Below are 19,181 nucleotides of genomic sequence, written 5' to 3' on the forward strand. Positions count from 1 at the left end.
CCTAAGCCTAATAAACCCCTTGTGTTTTTTTGTGCACATATAATTAATTAATTTTCTTTGTCGTAGGAAATAAAAATGTTTAATATTCAGCTTCAGTTATAACCATTTAATTGGGATATATCTGTATGTTATCGTGTTATTCATGACATAAAAGGCGACCAATATGAAAAAGCTGAGATGTTGTCGTCTCTCATCTGGAACGACACATCAGCAACTCATGATAAATTTTAAATTTTCCGTTTTATACAAAAAATGGGCAAAATCATATTTTTAAAAAGCCGAATACGTCAACTTTTTAACTCCAAGAACTATGAAGGTAATATATCTAATTTTATCTAGATAAAATACCTCTAGTTATCTAATTTTAATGAATCAAAGTATTGCTTAAGAAAAGCTATTATTCCATTTAAACATTTCTTTTACATATAATAATACAAATATAAATATAAATACTTTAAAATGCTTTAACTAATCAGGTTTTTTAAGAAAAATAAATATTTCATGCGTCATCATGTTAGTCAGTTTGTGTTTTAATGCACAACGATACGTTTTCATATTATCTGTAAGTGACGATTTGAAAAGTGTATCGTCCGAAACAAGTGTGCATATTAACTAACTTTAAACCATCTGGTTGTTTTATTGCGTGTGACAAGAAATGCAAGGTGAACTGGATTGCATCAAACTATTGTGACTTAAGTTATTATGTGATCTGTCGTCATAACCTTTTGCTGCAACTGGTGTGTTGTAATCTAAAATAGTTATTATTATTTTCTCATATATTTTCACGGTGAATAAATACAAAAAGTAAACAATGCTGATTCATCATTCTTGTGTTTTGCTTGCCCTCGTTTTTCTCGTGTTATACTATGGTTGTTATGACACATATTTATGACTTATTTACCAACTCTCTCAAAACCACCGCCTGCCTTTGTGGAGTTTACAGGAAACGATAAAACTACACAGTTTTAACATTGTTGTGTAAAACGAAACCTTAACCATGGTCGGTTACAACAAGAGGGAGAGTAAAACAGGTTACTATACTTTTAACCACTGTCTTGTGTAAAGTTGGGATTTTTGTGAGTTAAAAGCGGTTTCCCCAGAAACCACGGGGTCGGCCCTTACTTCTTATATCCTCTCTTAGGTATTCTATTTAAAATATCTTCTCAAAATGGCACCTCAACATTTTCGAGACCTAAGAACAGAATCACACCGCGTGTTCAAAGACGTAAGTGAGGTCATTTTAAATTATAATAAATTATGTTTAATTAATGCAGTGTTTCAGTAATGACTATTAACAAAATCTGTAAAACATTAAAAATTCTTTCTTGTAAATTCTTGTTTTAATTTTGTTAAACTGGCATAATAAAGGTAATTACCAAAGATATCTGTCGGTCTTTTATACAACCCTACATCACTCATTTTCAAATACATTTCTGAGACACGACAATATTTATTAATTTATGAAAACAGGAAGAGATGAGAAATAAAAGTGAGAAGGGTTCTTAAAGAAATTCTGTTTTTAGTTTGAAGTGTACTGTACGAGGCATTGCTAATGTATCAACCTTGCATTTCAGGTGGTGGACCATTCACCTTACGTGCGAGATGTCTCAACAGCGAATCCGAACAGAAGAAATAATAATAAAAAAATTGAAATTACCAAAAGAAAAACTTGTATTCATTCTCAAATTTATGATGATGCATGAGAGCCGTCTCTGAGAGGAGGAAAAATATCACACTTATATCTATTACAAAGCACCTTACTGGCAGTTCATAACACACATACTCCTAACTAACCAGTTTTGAAGGCATGGCAAGATGGTGTGATGTGCTCGACTCACAATCTGAGGGTCGCGGGTTCGAATTCCCGCGTCACCGAATCTGTTCGCCCTTGCATCCGTGGGAGCGTTATTATATGCCGGTCAATACCACTATTTATTGGGAAAACGAGTAGCCCAAAAGTTGGCGAAGAGTTGTCATGAATAAATGTCTTCCCTCTCGTCTTAGACTGCGAAATTAAGGATAGCTGGGGCAAATATCCCTGGTGTAGCTTTGCGCGAAATACCACCCGTTCACCATTTCTGTTAAGTACTCAACCTTTAGACAAATTACAACAAAACCACATTGTCTTTTGCAAGAAAGAGATAAGGTTGGTTTTATACGTGATTGATCCATCACTCTTTTAATATAATTTTAGGACTGGTATAGTTGTTGCAAAGTGATTTTATAACAAACGATGAGTTGTGGAGAAGTCCCGCGTTGGAATCCGAGTCAAGGAGATAAAGTATTTAAAATTAATACAGCTTAAAAGAAAACAATGTCAGAATATTTCTGTTATCAAAATGCTTCAATAGTTGTAACGTGAAATTTAAATAACTTATTAATTGAATTACATTAATAAAGTGGTAAGCCGTACTCCCTCCTTTCCCCCAAAACTAGGATTAACACTACTCTCGAGAATTGGGAACCTATTCAGGTGACGAATTGTTCACAACTGGTAGGAAGATATGACAGTACATGTAAGAAAATAATAGGGAAATTAGAAATACTTAACATGTTCTTAAAAACTATAAAATAAAACGTAAAGCAAAAAAGTGTTGTTTATATTGCATATACAAATTTTAAACGATTTTAAATTAGTAGAATAAAATTATAAGATGAGGATACTTAGTTAATACTCACTGTTGGTAACTAGTGAAAAATGTCGGAGAGTAATTCAACTGTTCCTCAGTACAGACCACAGAGAACAGTAATAACTATGTCTCAAGGCTCTCAGAAGAGATGGTTGATAGTGACCCTGCTTTTTGCAAGTGTTCAAGAAATACAGCTGGTACAAAACAAAAGGGGACGGGGTCTCTTCCATAATCCAGGTGTGATTAAATAATACAGTTTCTCACTTAGCGCCTTATAACTTCGGTTCCTGGGTCCTCAGAACGGCAAGCATCGTGTTCAGAAAAGCTTTACGCAATTAGATCACCACAAAAAACCCATTGCACCAAACTTGTAAGGACAAGCTCTCAGAGCGTTAGAGAAATATATTATACTTATCAGGAACTGAAAAATAACGTCTGGCTATTCAAATCCTCGACACCATTAGAGTACGTTTACTGGCTGTCACCCAGTCCACCTACATGAAATAGAATATCATATCAGTGAAATTCCTTCTTTTAATATTCACTACAAGTTGTTCTGTTTGTTTCTTCTAACTCAGACTGTTTTTGCACAAATTGTGTAACTTATGTTATTCCATACGCCATGGAAACATATCCCACTTTTTAACTACCTTTGTTTAAAAATTTATACAAACTTTCACAGTAGTTTCTGAATTATTTACTTCATGTTATGTTATAACAACTTGAAAGAGATTTATTTATGATTATACGACATATGAGACTAAAATAAGTTTGTTACTTATTTGATAGATTTTTAAGGAGAGTATTTAATTGAATCGACGGCAACTGCTTGTTGTAGAAATTTTAATAAGTCTATACATGAAATATTGTAAGGCTAAGCCTAATAATACTGCTGTTTATTAACAGTCCTACGAAAACTGGGGCCTAATAGGCCCCAGAGCAACTTGAAAGGTTATTAATATTAGGCTAATAACTTTGTATTTAAATGAAATTGCCATTAACTGACCCTATCCCTTTATATTTTAAGGAGCAATAATATTTTGACTTTTCAGACATTTGCGAAATAATATTTAATTTTTTTTTAAAAAACATCCACTGAGGGTATTTTGGGGCCTATTAGGCGCCAGATTAAAAAACATAAAAATGACTTTATTTATTACCTGAATAATTCTAGAACAGGCCTGGGCAACCGAAAAAAGCAAATTATAGTAAAAATATATTAATTTTACAACTTCTTTTCAAAAGATGGATATTTAGGATAATAACTCTACTCCAACAATAATTTTAGACGGTCCTGATTATTGCCTAGTTTGCCCACGCCTGTTTTAGAACATTCTAGAAACTTTACAGAAGTATTTAGAATAATCTAGAATATTCTTGAAGCTTCTAGAATATTCTAGAAGAATCCACAAATCCTATATATATAGGAGCTGAAATCTTCAAACCGTGTCAAAAATGATATCTCTTGATGAAGCTGTACATTTACTGACAAAACCATCCGACGATGAAAGTGAACATGATAATGTCGAAGACTACACTGAAAGTTGTGATGATGATCCTTCTGAAGCCGAAAATGATGAACAAATCGCGCCGTACCCTTCTGAAAGTGAAGAAAGTAATCAAGAAGATCTTACTACGATGCCAGTGAACGAACTTTTGTCCAAAGATAAGAATTTTAGTTATTCAACAACACCTTCAAGGATCAACAGGAGAACCGCAGCTCTCAATATATTCAATGGGAACCCAGGCATTACAAGGCAAGCTGCTCCAAGAGTCTCTACACCATTCGAAACATTCAAAATTTTCATTTCTGATAATATGATGGAACAGATCATTCACTCAACAAACACCGTCATGAAAGAACCAATTTTTGAAGAAGACCTCTGGAAATGGATCGCAGCTAATCTTTTCCTTGGGATAAGCAAATCCAAAAATGCATCGATAGACGAAATGTTTTCAACCGAGTTCGGTTTGCCATTTTTGCGAAAACTGATTACACAAGACAAATTCAAAAAAATGTGCTCAAAAATCAGATTTGACATCCACTCTCAAAGAAATAGAGAAATCAAAGATGCTGTCATCTCTGGAGTCTGGAATTTTTTCATTGAAAATTGCAAAAACAGTTACAACCCAAGCGAATACCTCACAGTAGATGAACAACTATGTAACTTCAAAGGAAGAGTTGGCTTCAGAACATACATTCCGACAAAGCCAGGCAAATACGGAATAAAGATTTGGTGCCTAACAGATGCAAAGACAAGTTACCTCCTCAACTCAAGTTACCTCAAATTTATACTGGAAAGGTTGGATATACGACAGAAACAAATCAAGGAGAAAGAATAGTCAGAGAACTGAGTCAGCCATTTCTTGGAAAAGGAAGGACAATAACGACAGATAATTTCTTCACAACAATGACACTTGCCAAGTACCTACGAACAAAAAGAACAGGACTTGTTGGAACCACACGGAAATCAAGAACCTTCCTGTCTCCTGAAATAAATGCAAAATCCAGAGAGTTATCACCAAAGTTTTTCTACCATGACGACATCACTCTTCTCAGGCACTCAGACAAACCAGGAAAATATGTGCTACTACTGAGTTCTCAGCATCAGTCTGGTGAAGTAGAAGAGAATGGAAAGCCCGAAATCGTCAATCTTTGTAATGCAACGAAGACAGGTGTCGACACTCTCGATCAACTGGTGAGATATTATACAACAAAGAGGCGATCAAAGCAATGGTCAGTCTGCATATTCTATAACATTCTAGATCTTGCTGCGTACAATGCTTTCGTTCTATACTCAAAAAAACATCCAGAATTTTTTCGTCAACATAAATCAAGAGCCAGAAGAGAATTTATACGGCAATTGGTGCTTGAAATCAAAGAAATTTACTGCAAAGATAATAACAAAACAACCTCATGTGAACCACCTGCAAAGAGGGCAAAAAGAGGACGATGCATTTGTCCGGCAGATCAAAAGATAGACAGTCGAAAATTGTTTGCTCAAATTGTAAAAAAAATGTTTGTCAGAGCCATTCTAAAGTTGTTTGTAATGAATGTTGCTAAATCACTGTGTTTCTATTGGAAAAATATATGGGGCCTGATAGGCCCCAAAATCACTTTAGTTGGTGTAAATATTTTTTTCGTAGGAGTGTTAAAGTAACCATAGATTTGTGTGATAATAGAAAATAAGACACGTAATGTAGTGAAGCAAACATGTAATCAACCTGGATGTTTAACAAGTAAAGTTAAAAACAACAATAAAATATTAAAATAAAGCTGACTGCACAAGTATGTAAATAAGGCCTAAAGCAGGATATAGGAGGTTGAACTCTTCCACAACTTTGTCAATTTACCACCATTTTAAAATTAAGACACTAGTTTTGAAATAATTATATTCTTAGCGAACCACCAAATCGATGGCATTTCAGTGTCACTTACCAGACAATTAAAGCTTAAATTTCGACTTTAGCTTCTTGCTTTCCTTTTCAGTGTAAAACTACACAATAGGCTATCTGAGCATCGTCTTCTGATTTCAAGATTACATAATCTAGCGTATTTCGCAAGTGAAACAGACGACACCGATACGTTACGACACTTCGTAACGATTAATAATAGTTATTAACCCGCATGTAACGTACTTTGTATTCTTAAATAGAATTATGTAAATGTTAAATTTTCATAATTGTCAATGGACATCGAATGTAATTTAATACTTTTAAAAAGAAATATATTAATGTTCATTTTGATAATTAACAACCAGAATCTGACGTAATTTCGTCTTTTTTATTTGGGGTTATATAAATGCTCATTATTTCTGATTAATAACAAGCATCTGAAGTAATATTTTATATTTAAGTTGGGTTATATAATTTTTCATAATTGATAATTGATTAAACGTATCTTATTACTTTTTAAAATATGTTATCGGGTTATCATCTGTTTTCAGTATGAACCGGGTGAGTCAAAACATTTACTTATTTATTATCATGGCTTTAAACTTATTAACAGGTAGAAACTATAGCACAGTTGAATTTTTCGATCTTGATCGTGTATTTATTTTTAATGTTATAGTTAAATAAAAGTCCGGATGGTAGTAAATGTTAAATATTTGTTTATTCTACAAAATTATCTTCTGGGTGAAATCCAAATACATAGCCATGTAAAAATTAGCTATTTAATAATACTAATTGAAATAATAACATAGCATTTTTCTTTTTCTTAAACAAGTTACTTTGACAGTTCATGAAATTCGGACAGTATTTAATAAATGCAGTTCTCTTCTGTGTGTTTTATTTTAGGTCAAGCGAAGGGATTACGTAGATGTAATCTCGGAAGGTAGTGGTGGGCAAAGTGGTAATTGAGAAAATGATTGAGCATGGTAAAATGATGGTGCATGGAAGCACGGGAGAGCAAAATTTCTAAAAACAAGCTTCAAGTGCTCCCACCAGCTTTACATGCCTGGTTGCTATACTGATGTAGAAACTCATTGCAATGTTAGTCTACAGAAATTATTAATAAATTGAATATGATGGAAACTATAACAAGTTTTGTTTGTAATAAAGTAAAAGGTTACACAATAAACTAACTGTGCTCAGTCCACCGAGAGCATCGAAATCCGAGTTTTGGTGTTGTAATCTATCACATTTAAAGCTGAGCCATCGGAAGCATCATTTATATAAGCTTAATTTCAACAATAACAATTCACCCTATTCAGTTCAAACCGTCGATTATTACCGATAGTGTTGAAACTCTCAAAAACATTGAATTGTATCAAAATTTTCAGTGTTTTTCCAGTGAATAAATGTTGCAATAAATAAATACAAATTCTGTGAAAGTGTGCCCGTATGAAGAGATAATGAAAAACTGAAGGTTACAGAAATATTATTTGAACACAACCACTTTTTTACTCTTGTAATACATAAAGAGAAACAAAAGCGGCACATTCTGTTGATTAATATAATTGAGAATAATCTAATCAGTTCTTAAAATTTTATATTGAAAAGCATTCGATTTGTACTCGAAGTATTTCTGAGAAACTTCACAAGAACATTTTGCGTGACAAAGTAACGTTTAAACCTTTCAAGATATTTCGTTCATTTATCGAACTTACTTGATAACTATTCTTAAAGAGGGAAGAAGTATATTAAACATTGATGGGCACTCATGGTTCAGCGATAAGTGTGAGATCTCGTAACACAGCAGGCAGAATACAAACAGTTCATTGTGTACCTTTTAGTCTAACAACAAGTAAACAAATTAAACACAATTTTCTCAAAATATATACCAAATTTCTATATTACTTTATTTCTTATTTTATAATTATATTATTTGTACTTTAAATGTTAAGCTATTCTTCCAATAAAGAGTTAAAATTAAAGTTATTTTGATTTCAATTTAAAGGTACTTGGATTTCACTTTCTAGTTTGTCGACAAAGCCTAGCTGTATAAAGATATCATTATATTAACTGATATATTAATAATGTTATTTTCTCTTCTTTCCCACTTCAAGTTTTTCATGTTTGTCAAAATGGCCGTGTGTAAAGTGTGTACTGTCCAACCAGCAGATCTTTACGCGTGACTATGAAAATTCTGTTAACTGTAAGTCTTCTCCTTTCTTCTTCTACAAGAACAAAGAACTTGGGAAAGTACATTTTGAAAATCCTTATACAGATAATCCAATAATTTATTCATCTCAACCAAAAGAATCTAGCTATCCAATACCGCCAAAACAACCTAACTATCCAGTACCGCCAAAATATCCTGACTAACCATTACTGCCAAAACACTCGAGCTATCCAATCCAACAAGACCACTGAGTCATCCCAGCTCCTCCAGGACAACAAACAATTCTTTTTAAACATACTTATCAAAGCAAACATGAACATAATACAAAATGGACATGATACGAAACGTGTATATTATTAGAACGTCAGTGGGGCCAAGAGACTACAAGATTTCCAGCTACCGCTGTAACACCTCAATATTTTTGTACTTTATAAAGTAATTTTTGTTTTATTTCATGTATGTTTACTCTTTCTTACGTTGTTAAAATGTTAGGGTTATCTAAACTTATTTGGGTGAAATGTTATTATGGGTGTATTTTCAAAAAGGTGTCAATAACTTTGTTTTTTGGAACATGGAATCTTTCAACTTAAGCGACGTAAAGTGGTCATACCTGAAAGAACAATATGACGTTTCAGAGTGACGTCATTTAACGATCAGGTATAAATTTCTTTGTTCGATATTGTTATCGTGACGTCGTTTATCAAAACACACCGGATTCAGTTTTGATATTATAATTTAAAATTTTAAATCAGTTATTTTTATGTGTCAATATGATAATGTATTTATCTCCTTTACTTGAAAACCAATTCAAAGAAAAACTTATTTCCAAATTATTTTGGGAGCACATGGTTTGTCTTGCACCTCTGTGGCACAGCTGTATGTCTGCTTTTTATAATTGTCAGACAAGATTCTGGAAATTTCAACTAAAACAACAATACTGGCATTTACCTACATATTGTACATTGTCGATTTTTACATTCGAGAATCTTCTACATCTTTAATGAATAAGTGGAACTTGTGCAATACGACTTTAACAGTATAAATTACATGTAATTCTAAATGCATTTCATGGCCAAAGGTATGGGAACAGTCCTTCTAATTAGTTTTCTGCTATTTCAGACACATCCATTGCTAACAAATGAATAAAATCAAGCATACAACTATGCAATCTCCATAAAAATAGAGTGACAGTAGAATGGGTTTTACCAAAGAGCTCAGTGACTTTCAACGTGACACTGACATAGGATGCCACCTTTCTAACAAGTCAGTTCGTCAAATTTCTGCCTTGGTAGAGCTGCCCCGGTATCTGTAAGTGCTGTTATTGTGAAGAGGAAACGTGTAGGAGCACCAACAGTTCAGCTACGAAGCGGTAGGCCACACAAGCTCACAGAACGGGACCGCCGATTACTTAAACGCGTAAAAATCGTCTGTCCATTGTTGCAACACTCCAGACTTCCTATATTTCTCTAATTTGAAGACCGTTTCCAAAAATATAAAGTGTATTTTTTATAAAGGTAAAACTCACAACCTGAATGGTATCTTGTGCATCAGATCAGCCTAAATGAAAGTGGCACACATCATCACAAAGGCTTAGTTGAATCTTTGATTTCTAAAACAGGATTGAGTGCAACAACGTCACGGGTCCATAGCTGATAGTGCAGAACGTGTTAAGCAGCATCACATCTCGAACGTTAGATCTTCAAGACAGTAATTAACAGGGTAACTAATAATTCAAACAATACAGGTTAACTAATATCTTATCTTGTTTATAATTAATCGTACTTTTGTTTAGTTGGGAGTACAGTACTCCAAAATTTGTGAAGCATTCATAAAATACGTTAATTTTATCTTTTGTTAATTTATCAGGACATGGGTAACTCCTCAAAATAATTGTATTGTTTTCAGATCTGGAAACAGCTCAAAATTCTCACTGATCAACTGTCTTCAGATAATAAAAACACAGATCAAAACTGGATGACTATTTTTTTACAAATTTAGCATCAAACTAAACTTACAGCTCTACAAAACTTCATTAGCTGTACATAATTTTGAACTCGTAAACTAATCAACAACACCCACCGCCAACACTTGGGTAACTATAGTAGGATCATCTATGGCTGCCAATCATAAACCCTGAGGTCAGAGTTGACAAATGTAAGAGACGTGAGAAGTCTCTTAAGAAAATGCATATTGAATTGTGTGCTATTCAATAAAATTAGTTATTTTATTTTTAAGCTTAAAGTTATGCTATAGAAACTAGTCGTGTTGTTAACTCTTTCTGGCGAACGTTTAAGTAATTATATTTCATTATTCCAGAATTCAAAAAAACTGTCACTTTGGGCTTAATTTTGGTAATGTTGTATCAATAATAATTTGTAGGTGGAAATTTTGTGGTCAAAATTCACGATGAAGCATAAGTTAATCACTCAGACGAAGAAATCTATAGCTTACGATGAAAGTGAACAAATAAAGAAAACCTTACTTCAAAAAATAACTTAAAATTTATGAACAATCCAAGATGTTTTTATACAAACCTATGTTCTTCCTCAATATTTGTGTACTTGTTAATCAACTCACCTAATGCCACACTTCTAGTAAACTGATCTGAAGCGCCTTTTGACATGGAATTGGACAGGGTTCTTGCACACTACAAAAATGTATAAAATTGTTTGTTTGATTAGAAATTAGATTTACAAAACAAAGTAACTACTGTTATAATATGAAAAGTAACAATCTGCCATGTTTAACTTTTAGAAACTTCAACAGAGTTAACTAAATCTGACAAGAGCTTTCAAGTTAGTTTAACTATTTTCATGTTTATTTAGGATTATGACCCAACTTGTCGTTAACAGTGAAAGTTCCAAAATAGTTTATGATTAAAAACCCGCGATGAATAGGACTGTGACAAATCATGGGATACATTAACATGGCATTAAGAAGTGAAACAAGATAAATTACACGCTGAAAAGTAATGAAAATGTATATCACTCCATACCACGTTTCAATAAAACAAAAATCTACAATTTTTCACTTGGCTCGTCCATATTAGACTACTTACTCCCATTTTGCTGAGAACGCTTGAAACGTTCACAATTGAAACTTTTCTTTCAGTCAGATGAGGAACAGCTAGCATTGTCAAAAGGTACACAGAACTTGGTAAACATAGAAGAAAAATACTTAGAATGTTTTTTAAACTAACCATAAAAGCAACAGATGACGACACTATCAAAACCAATATGGCGTTCGGTCGCACATCTCTACAGAATATTTTTTATTGCTAAACTATTTTACAATGATTTTGGAAAGTTTCGAAGCATTTCTCTTTAATAAAAATTGTGTATAAATTCCTAGTTCCAACCATATCCACTAATTCTAGAGTTTATTTTAGGAAGATTTAATTGCGAATTATAATGTAAGGTACACATTATAAGGTATTATAATGTAATACAATATTCTAATACATGAAAGGTAACGAAATTTGTTCATAATAAACTAGAGGATGAAACATTTAAAAGTTAGCCTTACAATATTTTCCTTATCTCTACATATAATATATATGTATAAAGTTCTTTCATTATGTACATATAATACACAAAGTCTCTGTGTTTGTTTGTTTGATTGATTGTTTTTATGCTTTTTTTCCTCGTGTCACATTTCTCACACGTGAAGGTGCGCAAACGACAATTTTAAGTTGATATACGCGTCTATCGTCTGCAAACCGAAACGGTAATTTATCGTTAACATATGCATAACACGGATAATTTCTTTGCAGATTTGGCATTTTTTTGGAAAGTTTGAGCTAATATTTAATTACAGGCTTATTTAGTTACAAATTATTAACTATATACCTCCTAATGCATCATATAATTAATTCGCATACAGAAGAAATATATGAAGAATTAGAATGTCGTGAGGGAATTACCTAGTCTACATGAAATGTATATAGAACAGAAATGGAAAAATACTTATTGATTTCTTAATTAAGAATGCTCATTAAAGAGGTTTATTTTTTAACAAAAACTTCTTGATATAACAGAAAATATTTTAATTCACAATCGATATATTTACTTTAACAAAAAATTTTATGCAGTTTCTTCTAATCAGGGTGATCCTACACTAGGTCTTTATTTTCGGTATATTATACCAACACTCACTTTAGTTACAAGGTCTCGCACCACCATCACCCCCTCTCAGACCTCTAGCACCACGTCACTAAAATCATAAAATAATCGAACTATTCTATCTAAATAAACATTTTTGGGCTTTTATTAATCCTCATATTTTGAGATAAAAAGCGAGTCCTAACGTTACATACACCCTGCCTTTTATATAAGTTAGGTGAAAAACGATAAAAGTTGATTTTATTGCTGAACCTGATGGTCGAGGATTCACTCAAAAACATCGGAAAGTAGCCAGTGATAAAATCAGCTTCAACATAAGCTAATCTGTAGTCATTCAAATGTAGTGAAACATTCGTTTCTTATATAATACAAATTTATAAAATAAACTGATAAGACACTAAATATAGTAAAAGCACATCAGTATAGAGATGCCCAGGTCTTTTACCAGGAACACGTTTATTAAAACTAAAACTGTCCAAATGTAACGTTTTTTATAAACCCTAAGTATATACCAGTTAACATTTTATCATAACGACAATTTCAGTTTATTATTTTCCAGTTACAAACGTTGTGTACAAAATGTGTAACGTTTAGAGATTGTTTGTTATACATGAAGGGAAATATTTTTTCACAGTATTTCACAAATACAAGAATGTGAATTAAAAACATATTTAATACGTTTATTATAAAATAGTTTTAATTGTAGATAATGGATACAAAAATAGGTATCATATGTACAGTTAGAATGGTAACGGTAAGAGGACATACAACATGTTTTTATTATATAATTTTACATACCTGTGATTATCGCCACCTTCTGGTCAAGTTTCTTATCTGTAGATGTAGAGGTTGCCATCCTATATGTTTATACAAGTAATCTGGAAAAATATTACATATTAGAACAGCAACATATAGTTTTATTCTCAAACCTCAACAACGTATGGCTCCGTTTTAAAAATGTTAGTTTGAGAAAGCAAAACAATAGCAAAAACACCACACAGCTTTAATTATCTTGCGTTAAATATAAGGAACCTTCAACCAATAACACAAGTCTAATGCCTATGGCGAAAGACAAACACACAATAAACAAATTATTTATTCTTACATAAATATAATATTTTTACGAGAAATATAAACTTTCTTCAGTTCACTGAATTATGCTATTAATAAGTGTTAAATTAGTGAAGTGTATTTTTCTCAGTTTTATTTATGTCTTTTACAAACTTTAGAAAGGATTACTAACATCATATCATTATTAACCACAATAATGATTCATAACGCGGATCGCATGGAACTGAAAAAACCCTCATACTTTGAAACACATTTATACATCATATTACTTCATGCACAATAACAGACTTACCAAGAATTAGTAGACTTTCAAATGTTCGTAGATCACCTTCGCTTTACTGTCAGACAAACTGCTGGTTGCTGATTCGTTAATCAGGCAAGCTTCTTGTTACTGATTGGTTGGTTAGGTTCATCCTAGAATGTTAGTCTTTTCTTTTAACTTTTTGTTCTACCTTCAACATTCACAAACTACGTGACTGATAAAAGGTGACTTTAAACTTTTTTATTATGGAATATAAAGTGTACAATAGTTATAATTGCAGTGTTTTAATAAAGTTAAGCTGGCACCCTAAGATATAACAACTATATGTATTTAGCTGGTGGTCGAGATAACACGAAAAACTGGCGAAGGAATCATTAGTATTTTATAATAAATACGTTTTACGTAACAGGGAACTTCCTTTAATTATTTAACTGTTTTGATATTAATTATTAAGGGTTCAATAGTGTTATTTCAGCTACCTCTGTAAATTAATATTTCTTTTCACCAGTGTAAACTAATCAAGTGTCGATAGTTTGTAAGTTACACCACCTGTGTATTCTGTTATTAATTTTTCTGTTTTCCCCCCCCGCTGGTACAACGGCAGGTCTACAGAACCCTTTTAGAGACCTAACGTGAGTATCTTTAATTCAAACACAAACATTTAAACCTTGTTAATAAAATGGAAGCAGAGAAAGGTCTGGCTTTTGTCACTAACCTGTGTTTTAGAATTTTCACATATTACTGGAGGACTAGTTTTACATACTACATCTAATACAAGAGCTGTTACAGATCTCTTTCTACATGGTCCTGGTGTCCGAAGTTAAACCACATTCTTTTGCTTTCTAACGTACGTCTATTACATTAAGTACTTGGTGTAAAAGCGTGTTACGGCGTGCAACTCGTAATCTGAGGGTCGCGGGTTTGCATCCCAGTCGCGCCAAACATGCTCGCCCTCCCAGCCGTGGGGACGTATAATTTTACGGTCAATCCCACTATTCGTTGGTAAAATAGTAGCCCAAGAGTTGGCGGTGGGTGGTGATGACTAGCTACCTTCCCTCTAGTCTTACACTGCTAAATTAGGGACGGCTAGCACAGATAGCCCTCGAGTAGCTTTGTCCGAAATTCCAAAAAACAAACAAATTATCGGATTATTAATAAATAAATAAAAAAGCATTGTGTGTGTGTGCGTAGTTACACCAAGACAAAAATATTTCACGAAGGAATACATCGTAATTATTTTAAAGAATACTTACTGTTATGATTTAATAAAGATGACGAAACTTCTTCTTAATAATAGAACTATATTTTTGTAACGCATGTACAGAGTAATCTACTCTTTCACTTGTAATACTATGTCGAAGGGTTACTGCGATACAACGGGAAAACTGTATGTTTTTGAACCCTGTTCATTAATACATTTAAGAAAGTCTTAATACGTATTATACAACATTCCGTTCAGTGATGAGGATTACTGTGACAGAGACATTAATTATTGTTAATTTGAATGATACAATTAAATGAAAAGCTCTAATAAAATGTTACCATGACAAAATGCTGTTACTTAGGAAGCCATGTTTTCTTTCTAAACATCGGTTCGTTTAATTCTAGATTTCAGTTTTTAAATAAATAAAACAGAAACTAGTTTAGTGTTGTTAGCTCCTTCTCATGACTGTATAAGGAATTACATTTCATTAATACAAGATTCAAAAGTGATACTTAGGGTCTCATTTCGGTGTTGTTTTCATAAAGAAAAACAAGTAGAACACCTGCTGATGTACCTGAGCACGTGTGCCAGGTTTAGTCCCTCTGGCGTTTTAATGAGGTACGAACATGGCGTCCTCCAATTCTGAAGGGTAGAAGCAACATGAAATGTGATACCATATTCGAGTTCAACGACCCTTAAAACCCAGTCGTAGACCAAGATCATATCTGGTTGACTTCCTGGGGTCGTCTTACTGCCCCATGACAATCCCCACATCGCATAGATTAGGACGCATAGTGCCAAAATTGTTAGTGCAGGTTCTAGAGCTGTTACCTACACAGAGGAAGCAATAAGCTTATAAACAATGTTAAAATGAAGGGTTTGATTTCATCTGTGGCCAAAAGACAAATAGTTTATTTGTAGCTTTGCAGTTAAAACTTTGTGTTGTTGTTTTGAATTAATCACAAAAATACACAATGGGCTATCTGTGCTATGCCCACAACGGGTATAAAAACCAGATTTTTAGCGTTGTAAGTCAGCAGACATACTGCTGAGCTACTGGGGGACGCGAATAAAGGACTTTCAAAAAAAAACAACAACAAGATAAACCTTACAATCAAGTCTGGAACGACGAGAGAAAAGTTAGTTCTAATGTCCAGCCATCTAGTGTCAGCCAAATTAAACAGTTTGTGAAATATTTTAACAAAGACACGAAAAATATGTAATATTACTAAATTTTCTTACCTTGGTTCTGAAATGTTTTCAGACACCGGTTTAAATTTTATGATCTAGTTTCCTTGCAAAGGTGTTTTCTTACAAAGTACGAACTGAGAAATAAATTAACTGCTTACAGAAAAACCCATTAAAACACATCACGGGAAAATAGTACAAAAAAACAGAAGAGACAGAGACATAAATCTTCGTTTGGTTTTTATTTTTTTGCTCTACAACAACTGAATGCTTGTTTATTTTTTAGCGGAAATGTGCTGATCTGTGCTGTTTTCACCAGTGGAATCGAGTCCTGAATATTGGTATTATAACTTTTCAGGCTTATCGCTTAACAATCATTAACAAGGTCATAAAAACTATTGAAATGAATATTTGTTAGAAATTAAGAAAAAGTCAAATGCCTTATATTCTAAATACAAGTTTGACTGTGTGGGTATTTGGGTATTGATGTTGTTAAATACCCAGGAGGGTCAGGTACATTTGACCTCTTCCTCCCTCCCGAACGATTATAGCGTCTGTCTTTAGGGGTTTTTTTGTTGTTGTTTTTTTTTTTAAAGCTTTGGGCCAGAGTAAAAGTATAACATCATACTCAGGTCCATTTCAGGGCTCAGTCCATGCATGGACGAACAAGAAGTTTTTTTTTTATTTAATTTTTTTTTGTATTTTCATATATATATATATTTTTTTTTGTATTTTTCTCCTTTTTCTCGATTGAGAGAATGCTACTACTACTTGTAGTAACACAAACACTCACACAGAAAAGAAAGTAATAATAATTATTATTATTCAATACTTGAATAATAATTCAAAAAGAGAAATAAAAAATATAAAAAATAAATAAAAAAATAATAATGATTAAAAAAGAAAATAATAATTATAAAAATAAAAAGAAACAAGGACTAAGTGTCTAGTGCATAGTGGCCAACTTGTGTTACATTTCTTAAATATATGTTAAAAGGGGAGAGGTATTTAGGACCATTTACATCATGTACGTGATATCTGTCGAGATCACACATTAAGTCATTTTTATGCCAATTCTTATTGAAATATTTTAGAGAATTATGCAAGAGTCTTTCAGCTATTGTATCTATGTTTGCATACTTGTGCATGAATGTGGTTGAGGTGCTACGTGGTACTTTGTATGCTGAAGATAGTACAGAATTTTGTATACGTTGAAGTTTCTGTACATGTGTGGGTGCTATGTTAATCCAGGCAGGTGATGCATATTCTATTGTTGGTCTAATGTACGTTTTGTAGATTTTAAGTATGTTGTCTGGTGATGTTCCTTGGATTTTACCTGAAAGACTTCTTGCATAGTTTGCTCTTTTCCAGATTCGTATCAGTACATTTTTTAATATGTGGTAGCCACGTTAATTTTGAGTCATAGGTTAGACCTAGAAATTTAGCAGAAGTAGCAGTCAGTAAAAGTGATCCATTCATATAGAGTTTTGGTGGATCTTTTTCAGCTTATTCAGTCTGCTGAATACTATGACTTGGGTTTTTGGAATATTAATTTTGATTCTGTATTTCTGGCAGTATTCTTCGATGTTATTTAGGACTGGTTGTAGGTTCGTTGCTGCTATTGACGGAGTGGGTGCACTTTTCCAGACTGCTACATCGTCAGCGAACTGTGATGCATAACCTAAATTTAGGTCCGACAGAGGCATATTACTCACGTACATGATAAATAATATAGGGCTAACAACCCCTCCCTGCGGGACTCCTGCTTCGGGTGAAAAGGACCCTGAGTGGGCCCCATTTACATTTACTTTACACATTCTGTTATCCAGGAAGTTGGACAGCCAGCGAATAGTTTCCTGGGGTAATGCCATTTCAAGCAATCTATGTCGTAAGCCGTTATGCCACACTGTGTCAAATGCTTTCTCAATGTCGAGAAAGCAGGCTACAGTGCATTCTCTTTTGTTGAAGCAGTCGGTAATTGATTCTGTAAGTCGAATCAGGTGGTCTGTAGTTTGGCGGTTTTTTCGAAATCCGTTTTGAATTTCTGGTAATTTTGAATGATTCTGCGCTTGGACAGGGTAAAGGAAGGACATACCTCTGAAAGGCTCTAGATTTCTACGTGTTATATTTTGCTTCATATTTTGTTAGTGTTTTTACTTTTCACTTCAAATTTTAGTTTTACGCCAGTAGACAGAAGACCTTATTACCATTTGAATTAGCCCAAGACAGGAAATACCCCTTCGCTAAACAACGAGGCGACATGCCGGTCGGGGAGTCGGAGACCAGGGAAAGCGATGTAGTGTCTGAGACTGAGGGAGCAAGCCCGTCTGTTTCAGGGACAAAAAGTAAGTCTAGTGACTGTGGCCAAACAGATAATGATAATTTAAAATTAAAATCTTTAATGTTGATAGCCGAAAAAGAACTAAAAGCTAAGTTAACGCCGGTTAAAGAAAATACTGTAAGGACTCGAAATAAACGAAAACTAGTAAAAGATATTATGATTTCAGCATGTGAAGACAATGTACCTAAGACTACGGTTAAAGACTTTAATATGCCAAAAACTAGCAGTACTAGCAACCCAAACCCCACCCTGGATATTCAAAAACAAACATGTTCAGACAAAGACGAAGTTCTTTCTGACGACGAAGGCTTCACGCTTGTGCAGACTCGAAGTCAGAAAAAACAAATTAAACAAAGAACAACCACCACAGACACACAGACACAAATCGCACCAAAATCACCTAAGCACGCAGTTATAATCCAAGGAGTTCCTGGTAGTTACAACCAACCACAATTGGCCAAAGAAATATACAGGTGCAAACCTAATACAAAGATTACTAATATTAAGCGTCTGCCCAGAGGCGGTGTTCTGGTTCAAGGACAGGAACCCGCTGACTTAAACAGTCTACTAAAAGCTTGGCCTGCAGACGCATTCAAAACAGGAAGCATTACAATACACCTACCAGGAACTAAACCAACACCGAAATCTTTTGTGATACGAGGTGTACATAATTCAATAGACATAGAAAACATTAAGGAAGAGTTAAGTAGACAAAACATAAAACACATTTCAGTTGAGCGTATAATTTCAAATATTACTAAAAGACCCACAAACCTAATCAAAGTAGTCACAGACAAC

Source organism: Tachypleus tridentatus, chromosome 7, assembly GCF_004210375.1.
Source record: "Tachypleus tridentatus isolate NWPU-2018 chromosome 7, ASM421037v1, whole genome shotgun sequence".
Lineage (NCBI taxonomy): Eukaryota > Metazoa > Arthropoda > Merostomata > Xiphosura > Limulidae > Tachypleus > Tachypleus tridentatus.